General features: G+C 43.2%; 1 protein-coding gene and 1 pseudogene across 2 annotated transcripts in view; both read right to left on the minus strand.

The window, feature by feature from the left end:
- Positions 1 to 5,880: 5,880 nt before the first annotated feature.
- LOC307191771 (activator of 90 kDa heat shock protein ATPase homolog 2-like) lies at positions 5,881 to 6,931 on the minus strand (annotated as a pseudogene). The gene has a single exon. The product of its transcript is annotated as an activator of 90 kDa heat shock protein ATPase homolog 2-like (transcript).
- Positions 6,932 to 10,983: 4,052 nt separating this feature from the next.
- ZNF786 (zinc finger protein 786) overlaps positions 10,984 to 15,248 on the minus strand; it is a 32,107-nt gene continuing 27,842 nt past the window's right edge. Inside the window, exon 5 of the transcript XR_013829854.1 lies at positions 10,984 to 12,728. The gene's annotated coding sequence lies outside the window, so the exon portion shown is untranslated. The remainder of the gene's footprint in view (positions 12,729 to 15,248) is intronic.

Raw genomic sequence — 15,248 nt, forward strand, 5'->3', positions numbered from 1 at the left:
TCAACAGCAAAACATTAGTTTATCAAGTTGAAAAGCTCCTCACTTTTTCTTTATCCCCAAATATCACCAGGTTTGGTTATATGGGTACAAGTAGGCTGCAGACCACTGTGTTCAGGGTCAGAATGGAGAGAGAGATTTTTGTGATTATCTCCAAGATCTTTATAACTAGTTGTGAACATAGGAGGCTGCCTTTAAGACACAGAACTGGCCCCTGGCTTGTCCTCAGGCCTGCCATTTAACACTGTTAGGTTATGTTTATAGATCAATTTGAGCATGTGCTTCCCTCTTCTCCCAAATAGCACTCTCTAGAGAAGAGGCCTACGGGGAAATAATCTTCCCCATTATATAGTCTCCAGGTGGATCTGTGACAATATCATTACCAATCTTGGCACTTATGTCAGTTTTCACAAGCCAACAATATATGGTCAGAAAACTGTAAACTGAAACCAGGCAGCTGCACATCTGCATGCCCTGAATGCATGAGGCTTATGATCAATCTTTTGGGGGAATTAAACCCTGTGGGATGAAACCATTTCTTTTATGTGCTGGAGAACTCAGGAATGGTCCTGACTATCTTTCCCATGGTTCTGATATAGTCCCCTTTCAGTAGAAAGGGGAAAGAAAAGCTGAAGTTTTCGGAAATAAAGGGATTCGTTTTCAGAAATCTCTGCCTCTTCAGGCAAACGCTACTGTAGCCAGAGATACAATCTGCATGTACTTTTCTAGCTTACATTTTTAACTTAAAATCATCATACTCATTTTCTCACGCTCTTACATTGTCTTCTGAAGGAATTGAGCTCTCCCTTGAAGGGTCCACCTTGACTCATGAAGATGAGAGACTGAAATGAGGTCCCATGCACACACTCAGACGTCCTTTAGCTGCTCAGGCAGCTGCCTGAGAATGCCTACCATATTCGTTAACTCCATCCTGTTCGTAGCTGAGACATGGTACTCAGACTCTATCCTTACCTTTTAGGATGTAATGATATTCAGCTACTGCAACTTTTATTGAATCTTCCAATAGCTTGGAGTATTTACTGCCTTTGATGTGATTCAAAACAGCAAAATGTTCACACTACAAGTGTGGCCAAACATTGAGAGTAAGACTAAGCCAGCATTTTTGCAGGAGATTGTCTGTGATAAGACATTCTTTCCAAGTTTGCAAATATAGGTAACCTGCACAGCCATTTTGTTTGTTTGTTAAGCCAGTGGTCTTGGCCACCATTTCTCATTGTTCTATGGTGAACGAATTCTTAAGAAGATGTTTTAAGACTCAAACTGATGTTATGTTAGTAGTATTGTCACCAAATGCTAGGTTCCAGACATTTGGTAGCTGTTACTAAAGAGACCAATGCCCTTGTGGAAATTAAATAGTAAAACTTAAAGACAGAATACCTTTATATTAGAAACAAAAAAATATTTACTGTGTTTGCTGTGAAAGGTTAAGAGTAGAGGCTCTGGAGTCAGACCTCACAGCCTTGAGTTTAGACCCTACCAACTTTTTACTCATTCAGTATTTATTGTGTACCTACTATGTGACTAGTGATTTTCAGTGTGCAATCTTGCATATATTTTTGCTATTTTTTTAAAGATTTATTTATTATATATTTATTTAATTTATTTTTGGCTGCGTTGGGTCTTAGCTGTGGCACACAGGATCTTCACTGAGGCACACGGGATTTTTCATTGTGGTGCGTGGGCTCTTCATTGTAGTGGGCGGGCTTCTCTCCAGTTGGGGTTTGCAGGTTTTCTCTTCTCTTGTTGAGGCACACGAACTCAGTAGTTGTGGCTTGTGCGGGCTTAGTTGCCCCGTGGCATGTGGGATCTTAGTTCCCCCAACCAGGGGTCAAACGTGTGTCCCCTGAATTGTAAGGTGGATTCTTTACCACTGGACCACCAAGGAAGTCCCTATTTTATGCTATTTTAAGTGAATCTTTAAATTTCACTTGAAATTAGAAATTTCAAATTCCTATTGTTCATTAAAAGTATGTAGAATACAATTGATTTTTGTATATTGACCTTGTCTCCTGCAACCTTACTAAACTCACAGCAGTTTTCGTAGCTTTGTTTAGATTCCATTGGATCTCCTACATAAATCATGTCATCTGCAAATAAAGACAGTCTACTTCCTTTTTGTTACGGATGCCTTTCATTTCTTTTACTTTCCTTATTTCACTGGCCAGAATCTCCAGTACAATGCTGAAGAGAAGTAGTGAGAGAAGATATCCTTGCTTTGTTCTAGATATCAGGGGAAGAATTCAGTCTTTCCCATTATTTGATGTTAGCTATAGGTTTGTAGCAGATGCACTTTTGAGGTTGAGGAGGTTCCCTTCTAATTCATAGTTTTCTGAGAGATTTTTTTTTTAAATCATGAATACATCATATTGTTTTTCTTTTTTAGTTTGTTCATATAGATTAATATATTGATTGGTTTTCAAAAGTTAAACCAACCTTGCATTCCTGAGACAACCTGCACTTGGTCATGATGTATTATCATTTTTATATATTGTTGGATTTGATTTACCAAAATTTTATTAAGTTTATATATCTATGTATAAAAATATTGGTCTTTAATTTTCTTGTTATATTTTTATCTGGCTTTGATAAATCAGTAATGCTGGCCTCACAGAATGAGTTGGGAAGTATTCTCTCTTTCTCAGTTTTCTGGAATAGTTTACCAATTCACTAGAGAATTGGTAAAGTTCTCTAGTGAAATTTTCTTTGTGGGAAAGATCTTAACTATAAATTCAATTTCTTTAATAAATACTAAGGCTATTCAGTTTATTTCTTCTCAAGGGAGCTTTGGTAATTAGTGGGTATTTGTCCATTTCACATAAGTTGTCAAATTTATTGTCATAAAGTTGTTAATAATATTCTTTTTTATGTTTTAAATAACTGTAGAATCTGTAGTGAGGTCACTTCTCTTACTGCTGATATTGATAAATTTTTAAAAATAAATTTTATTTATTTATTTATTTAGGCTGCATTGGGTCTTCGTTGCTGCATGCAGGCTTTCTCTAGTTGCTGCGAGTGGGGGCTACTCTTTTTTTTTTTTTTTTTTTTCTTTTGGTACGTGGGCCTCTCACTGTTGTGGCCCCTCCCGTTGCGGAGCACAGGCTCCGGACGCGCAGGCCCAGCGGCCATGGCTCACGGGCCCAGTCGCTCCACGGCATGTGGGATCCTCCCGGACTGGGCACGAACCCACGTCCCCTGCATCGGCAGGCAGACCCTCAACCACTGCGCCAACAGGGAAGCCCCGGGGGCTACTCTTCCTTGCGGTGCATGGGCTTCTCATTGCGGTGGCTTCTCCTGTTGCAGAGCACAGGCTCTAGGCACGCAGGCTTCAGTAGTTGCAGCACACAGGCTCAGTAGATGTGGCTCGCAGGCTCTAGAGCACAGGCTCAGTGGTTGTGGCGCACGGGCTCAGTTGCTCTGCAGCATGTGGATCTTCCCGTATCAGGGCTCGAACACGTGTCCCCTGCATTGGCAAGTGGATTCTTAACCACTGTGCCACCAGGGATGTCCCTTCTGATTACTTTAGGTTTCACTTACTCTTTTTTCCCCTAGTTTCTTAAAATGGAAGCTGAGGTAATTGATTTGTGACCTTTCTTATCTTCTAATGTAGGTATAAACTTCCCCCTAAGTGTGGCTTTATATCTTGAATTAGACAGGTGGAGACGGTGGATATAGGGAGGTCCATGCAAAGAATTGGAACATGAAGGATGGAAAACATAATATAGCTTGAATCTATAGTGAGAGATATTCTATGTAAGCGAGGCCCATGCAAATAACCGAAACATGGAGAATTTGGAGAAAGGCAGGTTATTTAGTAAACCTGAGATATAGTGGGAGGAGGTGCAACAGGGATGAAGCTGGAGGCAGGGGTCCAGAAAATAAAAGCCTTTAGCCTGAGGGCAATAAGAAGTCAGTGAAAAATCTTAAGTGGGGGAGTGGCATGGAATTATTTGCATTTTATAAAGATCACTCTGGTGGGCATGTGGCAGTGGAAGTTGACTGGAGTCAGGAACACTGGATAGGAGATGGTCTATCCATGAGGAGATGGTCTCGTGCTAATCCAGGTGAGAGGTGGTGGTGGTAGCGGGGATGAAGCAACGTAGGAATATTAAAGTAATAATAAGGAACTAGAATCAGTGTACAAATTGGTGATTGACCAAGACATATGGGGAAGAGGAATGAAGGGTCAGCAGGGCAGCTAGTAGTGCCTTTCAATGAGATGGGGAACAGATAAGGAGGAACATGTTACTGTCAGGCAGGGACGAGAGGAGGAGTGAAGCCGGGAATGATTTCAGTTTGGGGTGTGTTGAGTTTATGATGCCTGTGAAGCATCCAAGAAGAGAGCTACAGTAGGCAGATGTAAACGTGGGTTTTGAGCTTAGGAGAAATGCCAGTATGTGATGGGTAAGTGAGGTGTGAGTGGATGAAATCACCCATGGAGAGGATGTTGAGTGAGAAGAAAGTAGAGGATGAAAGTTTGGAAAGCAACATTTTAGGGATTGTCAGAGGATACAAGAGAAGTAAGAGTGATCACCTTGCTGCAATGAGAAGAATTTCATGGAAGAGAGAACAAGAAGACAAGGAACAACAACAATATATATTAGATTTATCAACAGAGAATAATATGCACTTTCCATGAGGTACCTAAAAAGGTTTTTTTTATTGTCAAAAAGAGTTTAGGGCTTCCCTGGTGGCGCAGTGGTTGAGAGTCCGCCTGCCGATGCAGGGGACACAGGTTCGTGCCCCGGTCCGGGAAGATCCCACATGCCGCGGAGCAGCTGGGCCCGTGAGCCATGGCCGCTGAGCCTGCGCGTCCGGAGCCTGTGCTCCGCAATGGGAGAGGCCACAACAGTGAGAGGCCCGCGTCACAAAAAACAAAACAAAACAAAAAAAAGAAAGGCCTCATCTTACAGGCTGGAATCACAGAATTCTACATGCTGCCACTATGACAAGAAGACTTAAGAAAAGCAATTCATGTAATCTCAGTGCACACACTCAAATGTCAGTGCTCCAACTCTTTCTTACCCTAAAACAGCCACACTTTGATGCTCTTCAAATCCAAGCCTCCCGGCACGGGGGTAACTGCCCTTTCTGTCTTCTCCCTTTCCCCTCTGTCCTGGAAGAGTGAGCAGCTCTTGTCCCATTTCAATCTGGGATATTGAGCCTGGTTTGGGAACAGTGTGTTTTCTCACCTCGAAAGGTCACAATGCGGTGGATTGGTTGCCTTCAGCTTTGTGTCTGAAAGCACGTCCAGGGGCGCCAAAGTTCCCATATTTCACTAAAGGCACAAGACACTGGGAGAGAGAAAATCAAAACAAAACCCAAAAAACCTGAGGACCCTTCAATGCCAGGAAGGGGAAATAAAACCATCCACACTCCAGCACTGTAAGCTTTACTTGGAACTGGGGCACCCATCTTACCACACTTCTCACATGACTAAAAAGCCCAGTGAGGTGTCTGTTTTCTGATAGTAGTAGAAACAGTACTCCAGGAGAAACAATGTCAGGAATATTGCAGGGAAGAGTTCTCATCGGCATCTAACCCAAACGATAGGGCTGGGCTGCTCAGAACCAAAAGGCTGTTCCAACTGCTCTCTAAGGGCCTGGACAACATGGTCCAAGAAAACAGCAGAGCAGGTGACTGGTTGTAGTTTAGGAAGCAGATGCCCGAAGACAGTGGGGAACCTGGCACATGGTCCAGGAGGGGGGCGGCTGGAGGGCTAGAGCTGTCCCACGTGTTAGTGTTCTTTTTTCTATTCTGTTATAAATTCATGGATTTAATCCAGTATAAATTAAGAGTATTTGTTTTCTTTTTTTAAAGGAATGATAGAGGGAAGTGGTAAATGTTACCACTTGTTACCAAATGTTACCAAATGTTTTTCTGCTTACAAAAAGTAATGCCCTTATAAAATCTTCTCAGCTGCAGTAAACCTTTTATTTCTTCAAAATGCTGCTTCCGCCAACAGAATTTGAGTTTCTCTTCTTCACAGGCAGGAGCTCCTTCACGGTCCAATTGTAGTTCCGTCTGCCCTAGAGTAGGCACAAAAGTCAGTGCAACTAGTGCCTAGTGTTCTGGCCAGTTCCTGCATCTCCATTTCAGGATGACCTTTTTATTTGTTAACAATTCTATATATTTACCGGTGATGTTCCCTTCAAACATTTGGAGTTTCCCTCCCTTTTCAGCTTCTAATACAGCAGGAGATTTAGAAAATTTTTGTACAAAATCTTTCACAGTGAAGATTCTGTACAGCTGCTCGATAGCTGTGTCAAACAGTCCCGTCATGTGCAGTGCCATAGTGGGAATCCTTACACCCAGTGCCACTGGAGAGGAGGCCTGAATCTGCAAGGTATTCTCACTCAGTTTCCTTTTAACAGTCAATTCCTGGGTTGCCATAGCTTTGGTTTGTAAAATCATTCCCATTGTGAATTCCGACTTAAGTGCCTTCAGGTAATCTCCAAGGGCTTCCCTGACCTTGGCGGTGTCTGCAGTTTTCATAAGATCTTTCAAGTATATCCCCATCTCCTTTCTTTTTACTCACGTTCACTTCAGTGTCATCTACTTCATTTTCTTAAGACAGGTTGGGTATTTCAATCAACCCCTTGTGCTTCGCACCAGCTTCTTTAATTACACCTTTCCAGCCCAATGTGATGTTCCACTCATAGAGGAAAATCAGCTTTCCTTTGCCGCGGCTGCAGGAAGCCTCACCTTCCACCTGCCTCAGCTCACTGATCTCGCAACCGGCAGCCTCATTCTCCACAGTGGTGCCCGCCAGGAGCTCACAGAGCTTCCCCTTGGACCAGCTGGTGGCATCCCGCTCTGTCAAGCCCTGGCTCACTGCCACGTCCCTGAACCTGCTTCTCCTCTTGTTCCCCTCCTGGCTTCCCTCTGTAGGACTGTGGGCAACATCTCCTATCATCCAAGGGCTGGATGTTCTCAACATGTGTTAGTATTAATTACCTCCTTCCAATGACTGGAATCTGCCTTCTATCATAAACCACACATGAAGCCCTTTCATCGAAAACATGCATTGCTTTCCTCCTTGGTTCTCATTAGACTGTCTAACCTGCACTTTAATCAACTTCAAGTTTACCTCTTGGGCAGGTGCAACCTGCTTCTCATTGGTCAAGACTGAGTTGAGGTGCCGTTTCTCTGGGACAACTTCCCTGACCCCTTGAATGTGGGTTAAGTGCCCTTCCTGGGTGCTGTCCTCACGCGTCTGCTTTCCCTCTCGCCTGGCGTTTATTCCACTTTCCTATATCTGCCCATTATTCGTCTTTCTCTCCATTTGACTGTGAGCTTCTCGAGGGCAGGGACAATACCCGGCCACATCGACGTTTGCTGAATGACTGGGACTGCCCTTCCTCCTGGTGCTGCCCTTGGGTTGGGTGTGCTTTCCAAACCCCAGCCCATGGCCATCTGCAATTGGCTGTTGATGTTTATGATCTTAGTAAATTACTCCTAATTTTATAGCATTAGAATCACTTTTATTTAAATGACTTTCAGATCTGTACTAGATTCAGTTTGGGGGTTGATTTCAGTCCTATATCCGCTCACATATTAAATTTATCACCTCTGTTGATCTTTTTCACTTCTACACTGATTCATTTTGTCAACTAAACCATTTCCATTAATAGTGTCACCACCTTTTGCTTCTCTTCTCCTCTTTCTTTTCCTTCCTCTTTCTCCTCCCTTCCTTTCCTGAACAATTCAGTTCCAAAATCATTAAGTAGAGCTGAGTAAGGTAAGCATCTATAGCAGGTGGGGATGGGAGGGGGTGGGGTGGCCCAGAGCAGGATGTCAGAGCCCCACTGGGGCTCTGCTCAGGGGAAGGGGTGGCAGTGGCCCCATGAGGTGGCTTACTCACAGGAGGACTGATCAGATAAATAAATATATTACAGATAATGGGAGCAAAGCTCACTCTTGGAGATGAGAATTACCGATATGGGAAGGGACAAAACTAGAACGGACACTGGTGTGGTAGTGGTATTGGTGTGGAATCATTCGTAAAAATAGATGTGGAAATAAGTGTAAATGTAAACATGTGTACGTGTTATATGTATGTATGTCCTAGCTCTGTCCACTGAGAGGGTCTGGGAGTAGCAATCCTCAAATAGCAATGGGCACAACTAGTGCCGGATCTTGGCTTCTAACCCACTCTCCGTTACAAGGAACCAGGGGTCCTGGAAGAAATGATCAACTGCAGTGCTGGAACAGGGTAAATAGAAGACACACCTGTGACAGAGATAGCAAGGAAGTTGCTCAAGAATGATGAGAACAAGTCAAAAGGACACAGAAGCCTGTGTAAGGGGGCTTCCACTGGCCAAATTTAGGACAATGAGAGCCTCAAAATAAATACTTATAGAATTATAACCCACTGGACAAAATAGGAATAAAAATAGGAAACTATTATGAGTCCATACAGATATAAAATATGTGGCTAAACGAATGGAAAATTTGATGAGGAATGGGATATTTACATGACTTCAAAGTACCTTCCCACAAAATCATGAACTACTTGTTAATTACAGAGGGGGGAAGTCTGGCAGACACTACCTTAAGTGATCACCATGAACATCCTCAGTAATGGAACGAATTGAAATCATGCGCCACCCGATAAGATGCAGTGAGATAAACACAGCATCACATCTTGGCTAACCCTCTGAAGGCAAATAAACTGAGCCTACTCATGAAGACACATCAGGTACAGCCGGATTGAGGGACATTCTACAAAATAACTGCCCTGTAACCTTGAAAAGTATCAAGGTCTTGACAGCCTAAGACTGTCTCTTTTTTTTTTTAGAAACATATTGAGGGCTGAAAACAAGCAAGCAGCAACATCTGAATTTTTTTCTCCCTACCAAGTCCCTAATGCTTCATATTAGTATGTACACGGTCTGAGTCCCAAGACAGAAGAGGTGACAGTTACTACCTAACAAAGACTGTCACCTTCTCAGCCCGGACAATCATCACTCCTCCCCCATTCTTTTTCTCTGCAGCCAATTTCATGCCTTAGGATCTGTTACTCACAAACCCTCATTCTGTTAACAATTTCTGTGTCTCTTAGGACTCTGTTTTGTAAGAGGAAATGCAATTCCGAAACATTTTAAACAGTAAGAAAATGTTACTGGTTCACATACGTGAAGAGTCGGGTAGGATAAGTTCAGGGACCACTTAATGCGGGGTTCAAACAATGTTACCAGGACAAGGTTTCGCTTCCATGTGCTGGTTCAGCATTTCTTAGGGCTGCATCCTTCCTCATTCATATCCATCAGGAAGGAGGGTGTTTTTTTCCCCTGTGTAAGTCATTCTCATAGAATAAGGAAGTTATGACATAATTTTCAAATGGCACAAGTACAGGTAGTTTTCTTCTCTCATAGGTGGCATTTTCTACTACCTTTCAACATCAGCACTGTCAGCATGAAAACTCTAAGGGCATGATTTTCTATCCAGTGACGCTTTCACCACTATGTGGACGACTCACTGAATGCTGAATCTCCAACTGCAAAAGTGACTTAAATATAAGTATCTGTGACTTTAAAAGACGCTGGATGGGTACATCAAGTTTGCTGTCTCGTTAAAGGCTGACCAAGTAGCAAACAGAAAGTATGGATGACCTGCTGAGACTTGCTTAGCCTTTGATTTCATGAATTACTCTCAAATTTTCAACAAAAACGTCTCATGCCTAGAGAGAGCAGCCTCATGCATACGCCTCATCCCATGCATGTAAAGCATGCACCACGAGCGTTCGTTCTGACGCTTATCCGGATTCTCCTACTCCTGGGCTCAGAAACAGATGACCACGTCATCAAAGGGCACTGCCATCTGGACCCCCAAATGCGTTTCCTTCTGTCTCAGGATGGCTTCACACTTCTCATCAGTAATGTTTAAAAGCCTTCTCTACCTTTGTTCGTATCACGCGAGAAGTTACGACACGGATCTTGAAAAGCCAGACTTTGCAATATGTAAAATGGGCAAGGTTTGGATGATACAATTCCAAGAAGAGCTTGTGATGGTTTTGCTGGTCCTCTTTCCAAAACAACAGTTGCTGCAAACAAAGCGAATTTATACCCTGATAAAGGTGGAATACTGAATGTACAGGCCCTTGTTTTACAGGAACAGTGGGGGGATGGGGGGAACTCATAAAGAAGTCAGTCATTGGAACTGCCACAGACACTCATTTCTAACTGGAGAAACTTGACCTGAAACAAAGAGTTTGATTCAATTAAAAGGACATTTGAGGGAATTCCCTGGCAGTCCGGTGGTTAGGACTCAGCTCTCTCACTGCCAGGGGCCCAGGTTCTATCCATGGGTGGGGAATTAAGATCCTACAAGCCACGTGACGCTGTCAAAAATAAAAATAAAATAAAAAGCCATTTGAGCACATAGCATAAGACACAGTCACGTAACTACCTACCATAGGACACAGTCATTTAAATGTGTTAAAATACTGTGTGATAAAGTATGCATAGAACTGTCTTCAGCATTTCCTGTGAGATATCTTTAAACCCATTCATGTGTTTTTAAGAAATACAGAAAGTTGCATTTACAGAGACTTCTACAATTGGTAGTTCGACTCCACTGAAATGAAATTTAAACTGAAAACTATTTGCCCCAAGATCATGTTACAAATGTCAGAAAGAAATGATAAATCATCAGTGATCTTTTTCAAGACCATTTGCACCAGAAAAACAAACCACTTTCTGTAGAAGATGACAAAGGGGAATAAGGAAAATGCCCTATAGCTTCCTGATAACTTGGAAAATGTAAAACAGAAGCTTGATTAAGCAGCCACAACCCAAGAGAAACAATACTGTATTAATATTTTTTGAAGAAGTTCCAATAAATATGTTGAAAGAAAGGAGGGAGAGCATAGAACTGGAACTCAAGAAACCTAGGCTGTATTCTCAGTCACTAGCTATATGACCTGGAGCAAGTCACTTCAACCTCTCTGTAACTCACTTTACTCATCTATAAAGTGAGGGAGTTGGATTATGATCCCTAAAGATTTTATTCTGAATACCATTTTGTGTGTGTGTGTTAGGGAAAAGGCAGTAAAAAATTAATTGTCATATTTCTTGGGAAACATTGTTTCAATTTAAGCTAAGTATCAGGAAACTGAGTTACTGTCACCCCTGAGAATCTCTGAAAGACTTGAAACTAAAATAAGAGTTGCAACCGTCATCATCATTTTCTAAAAAACTACATGTTGAAGTGACAGTCCCTATCATTGCAATTTAGTATTATACTCTATGTTCCCCTATGGGACTCCTTTCCTTTTCTCAGCCGTAATTCCCTGTTCTTTCTTCCACTCTGTACCTTACTAACAGTACTCCCAGCACACAAGCTGAGCTTCAGAGAAACAGCAACACTCAGAAAGCCCTGGGCTGACTGTAAAATCAGTGGCTATGTGTACATCTCTTTCATTCGTTAATTCATTGATTCAACAAGTGTTTGTAGAGCGCCCACTGTGGAAACACACTGCATGGGTAACAAAGATTAAAAAAAAAAAAAAAAATCAGTCCCTGCTTCGAGGAACTTAGTAACCACGGCTGAAAGCACGGATTTCCCTGCACGGCCCCCTCTGGACTCCAACGCGCGAGCTCGGGTTAGACTGCTGGGCTAGGGCTGCAGATTTCACAGTCAGTCCGAGGATCCCGGACCGCGTCTCCTCCAGGCCCGGCTCCCGCCCGAGCAGGCTTTTCTTCCTGCCACCGCGGACCGCCCCTTCTGCCGGGCCGAGATGTCACCGCTGACACTTGCAGAGTCTGCGTAGCCCGAGACCCGGGGCGCGGCCGCTGAGCCCGCCCCCGGGATGGTCCCCGGCCGGATTCCAGGCCTCGGTTGGGCGCGGGGTACCCTTTTCAAATGCCGCGCTGGTGCCGCGGCGGACGACCAAACGATCTTACCGACCGCTCGGGGGTGGCGCCTGCGCCGGTCAGCCCCGCTCCGCGGGGGCCGTTGCCATGGGGACACGCAAAGCACCCTGGGAACGTTGTCTTTCTGGCGCGGGGACTGGGCTCCTACCGCGCCGCCTGCAGGCAGGAGGAGCCAAGAGTCTCCAGAGGCAGGTCATAGCGCTGCGCGTCCGGTCCATATCTCCCAGGCTCTGGGAGGACTGCAATTTAAACTCTGCTCCCCCCGACCCCTTGGTTTTTTTTAATGGCTACGTCACATCTTAGGTGTGGCACACGGGATCTTTGTTGGGGCATGTGGCCTCTCGTTGAGGCATGTGGGCTCTTCGTTATGGTGCGCGGTCTCCTCTCTAGTTGTGGCCTGTGGGTTTTCTCTTCTCTAGTTGTGGCACGCTGGCTCCAGGGCGTGTGGGCTCTGTAGTTGTGGCACGCGGGCTCTCTAGTTGAGGCACGCGAGCTCAGTAGTTATGGTGCGGAGGATTCGTTGCCCCCTGGCATGTGGGATCCCAGTTCCCCGACCAGGGATCGAACCCGAGTCCCCTGCATTGGAAGGCGTATTCCTTACCACTGGACCACTAGGGAAATCCCGCCCCTTCCTCTTTTGGGGGTTACACAAGGTTGGACCTAAAATTGATGGGCATATAAATCAGGGAATTGGATCATGTGTAAGGTTGCCTTTTTCTGCCTGAATTTTTGGTACACCAAACTTCTCGACAGTGAAAAAACTTAATAGTCAATCTCATAAAGATGTGGGAATTGTTATTAGAGCCATCTTGCAGAAAGTTCTGAAGGCTGTTCCACCTATCAGAAGGCAAAGCACAGTTATATAGATTTTTGAGACAAAGGGTTATATATCAAAGTACCGTATTGACAGTTTACATAGTCCAACGAGGCAAGTAGTGGGTTATTGTGACCTCTTACAGGATTGAGAAAGGAACATTAACTCCTAAGGAGTTAACCTGCTGGTGCCAGGAGGAAATTGGGTGAGGTTTTTTTGGCGAGTAGGCATTCCTGTGTCTTCTAAGGGGATATAGTTAATGTCTACGTAATGCAGATGCACAGTGCACACTAAAAGGGAGACGGTAGTGGTTCAAAGGGACAGAGTCCCTCTCCTCCTCTTTTCCTATCCTCCAGTTACTGTGGGAAAAATGTCCCTCCCTCATCAAAAGCCAATTCCTCCACTTCCTCTATTATCTTTCCTCTCGACATCAATTTCCTCCTCTTTCAGAATCCTCCTCCATTAGCATGCAAACATGCTCCATTATCAATAACTTTTCCTGCTACTGCCAAATTCTCTTTTCCCCTTCATGACCAAACTTCTTTCAAACTTGAGTTTTCTGTGTAGCCTGTCTCCAATTCCTTATTCACACTCCTGCACCAATCAACCAAGTTTTGCCTTTCTGCCCCAACGGCTCCCAATGAAACTGTTCTTGATTAGGTTAACATTTATCTCAATGTTGCCAATTCTACTGGCCACTTCCCTGTTCTCATTGTACTCCTTAGCAGCAGACCTGCTTCTTGGAATACTCTCCTTGCTTGGCTAGTGAGACACCATGTTCTCATGGGATCCCTCTCACCTCACTGTTCTCTCCTTTTTGGTCTCTTCTGCTTCTTCAAATCTGTTGACCCTCAAATTATTGGGGGTTTTGACCAGGAAAATGACATGACCTGACTTTTATTTTTAAAGGATCACTCTGGCTGCTCTCTGGAGAACAGACTGTGGGTAGGCAATGGTGGAAACAGGAAGATCAGTGAGGAGGCTATTGAAATAATCAGGCACCAGGTGATGGCAGCTTGAGCCAGGTTGTCTTAGAGGAGGTGGTAAGAAGACTTAAGAGTCTAGATTTATTTTGAAGATGGAACTCTCAGGACATGTTGATGGATTAGGTGAGATTTTTGAGAGAGAGAGAAGTCAAAGAAAGTATCAAGATTTTTTACCTAAGAAACTAGAAGGTGGAGTTTCCATTTGCTGAGATGGAAAGGACTACAGAAGGAACAGGATAAGGGAGGAAAATTATAAGTTTGGTTTTGGAAATGTTGAATTTGAGAAGTCTATTAGACATCCAAGTGGATGTGGTGAGAAGCTATCCTTTTATTCCCTTGATACACCACACAGGCATAATAGAAACTGTTGCCTCTCCCTCAACAACTTATTTTAAGTGTTTGGTGAGTACATCCTTTTCTGTACTTTTTACCAGGTGACTCTCATCAGGATATAATCATACTGGTTTCCGGGGGGGGGGGTGTTATTCTCATAGAGTGGGGTCACAGATAAAAAGCCCTCTAGTTTCCATGAGAGTGATTGGTTTGTTCCTAACTTATTTTAAAACTTCTGGTGATAAACTCCCCTTTGTCAATTATAACTAAAAGTTTCTGGATTTTTAGTTAATAACTCCAAGCTTCACATTTTAGGGTGATGGAAACCTCCCCCCAGAAGCTATCTTGGTCAAGAGTGAAGTAGTGAATTACGTTCAGTCAGAAAGAAGATTCTATTTTATTCCTAAATAATCTCTTTGTCCCTAAAATCATAAAGGGTTTCCATTCATTCCGATGGCTTTTCTTCCCTATTTTAAAAAAGAATCCTTTCATTAATCTTTTGGTCTTTTCCAAGATGCTGCTAATAATCTCCCTTTGCCTATGTGATTTTTTACACTGAATACTTGTGGTTTTCTCTGTTCTCTTTCTCTGTAATCTTCCTTCCCTGGTTTAGGTAACTGTGCTGGTTTTGTTTGTTTAAGCAGTTAGTATTTCTTATCCACAGAACATGCATTTCCTGGATTTCCAATTAAGTGTGATGGAAGGATCCCTGCCCTGGACTCAGAAGACCCGCACGGTCTCAGCCCTGCCACTAACTAGGTATGAGATTGTGGATGAGACACTGTGGCTTTGGTTTCCTTCTCTGTAATATTAGAGACTGGAATTTTAAAACTCTAAAATTCTAAAAAGAATTAAAAGGAGTGTCCAGCCCTCCTTTAGGACTGAGTTTTGTATTTTATTTTTATATTACTACTTTTTAAAATTTCAGAGTTTCCTTGTAATCACATACATTTTTATATAGATGCATAATCACACATGAGGGGCTTTTTGGTGTACTTTCCCCCCTTTATTTGCTTCTTTCTCCCACTCTCTTCCCCTCCTACCTTTATGTCATATATGTATGTATGATTAAGATAATATGTATAGATATGCATTTTTTTCTATAGAAAAATGGGCAGAGGCTAGTATTTGCACAATTCATTTTCTCCCATTTACTCTTATTTTCTATGTGTTGAAACTTGGTTCTGTTTTCTCTGAGATTTCTTTAATACTACTACGAGATTT

Source organism: Stenella coeruleoalba, assembly GCF_951394435.1.
Source record: "Stenella coeruleoalba genome assembly, chromosome: 9".
In the NCBI taxonomy this organism is placed as follows: Eukaryota; Metazoa; Chordata; class Mammalia; order Artiodactyla; family Delphinidae; genus Stenella; species Stenella coeruleoalba.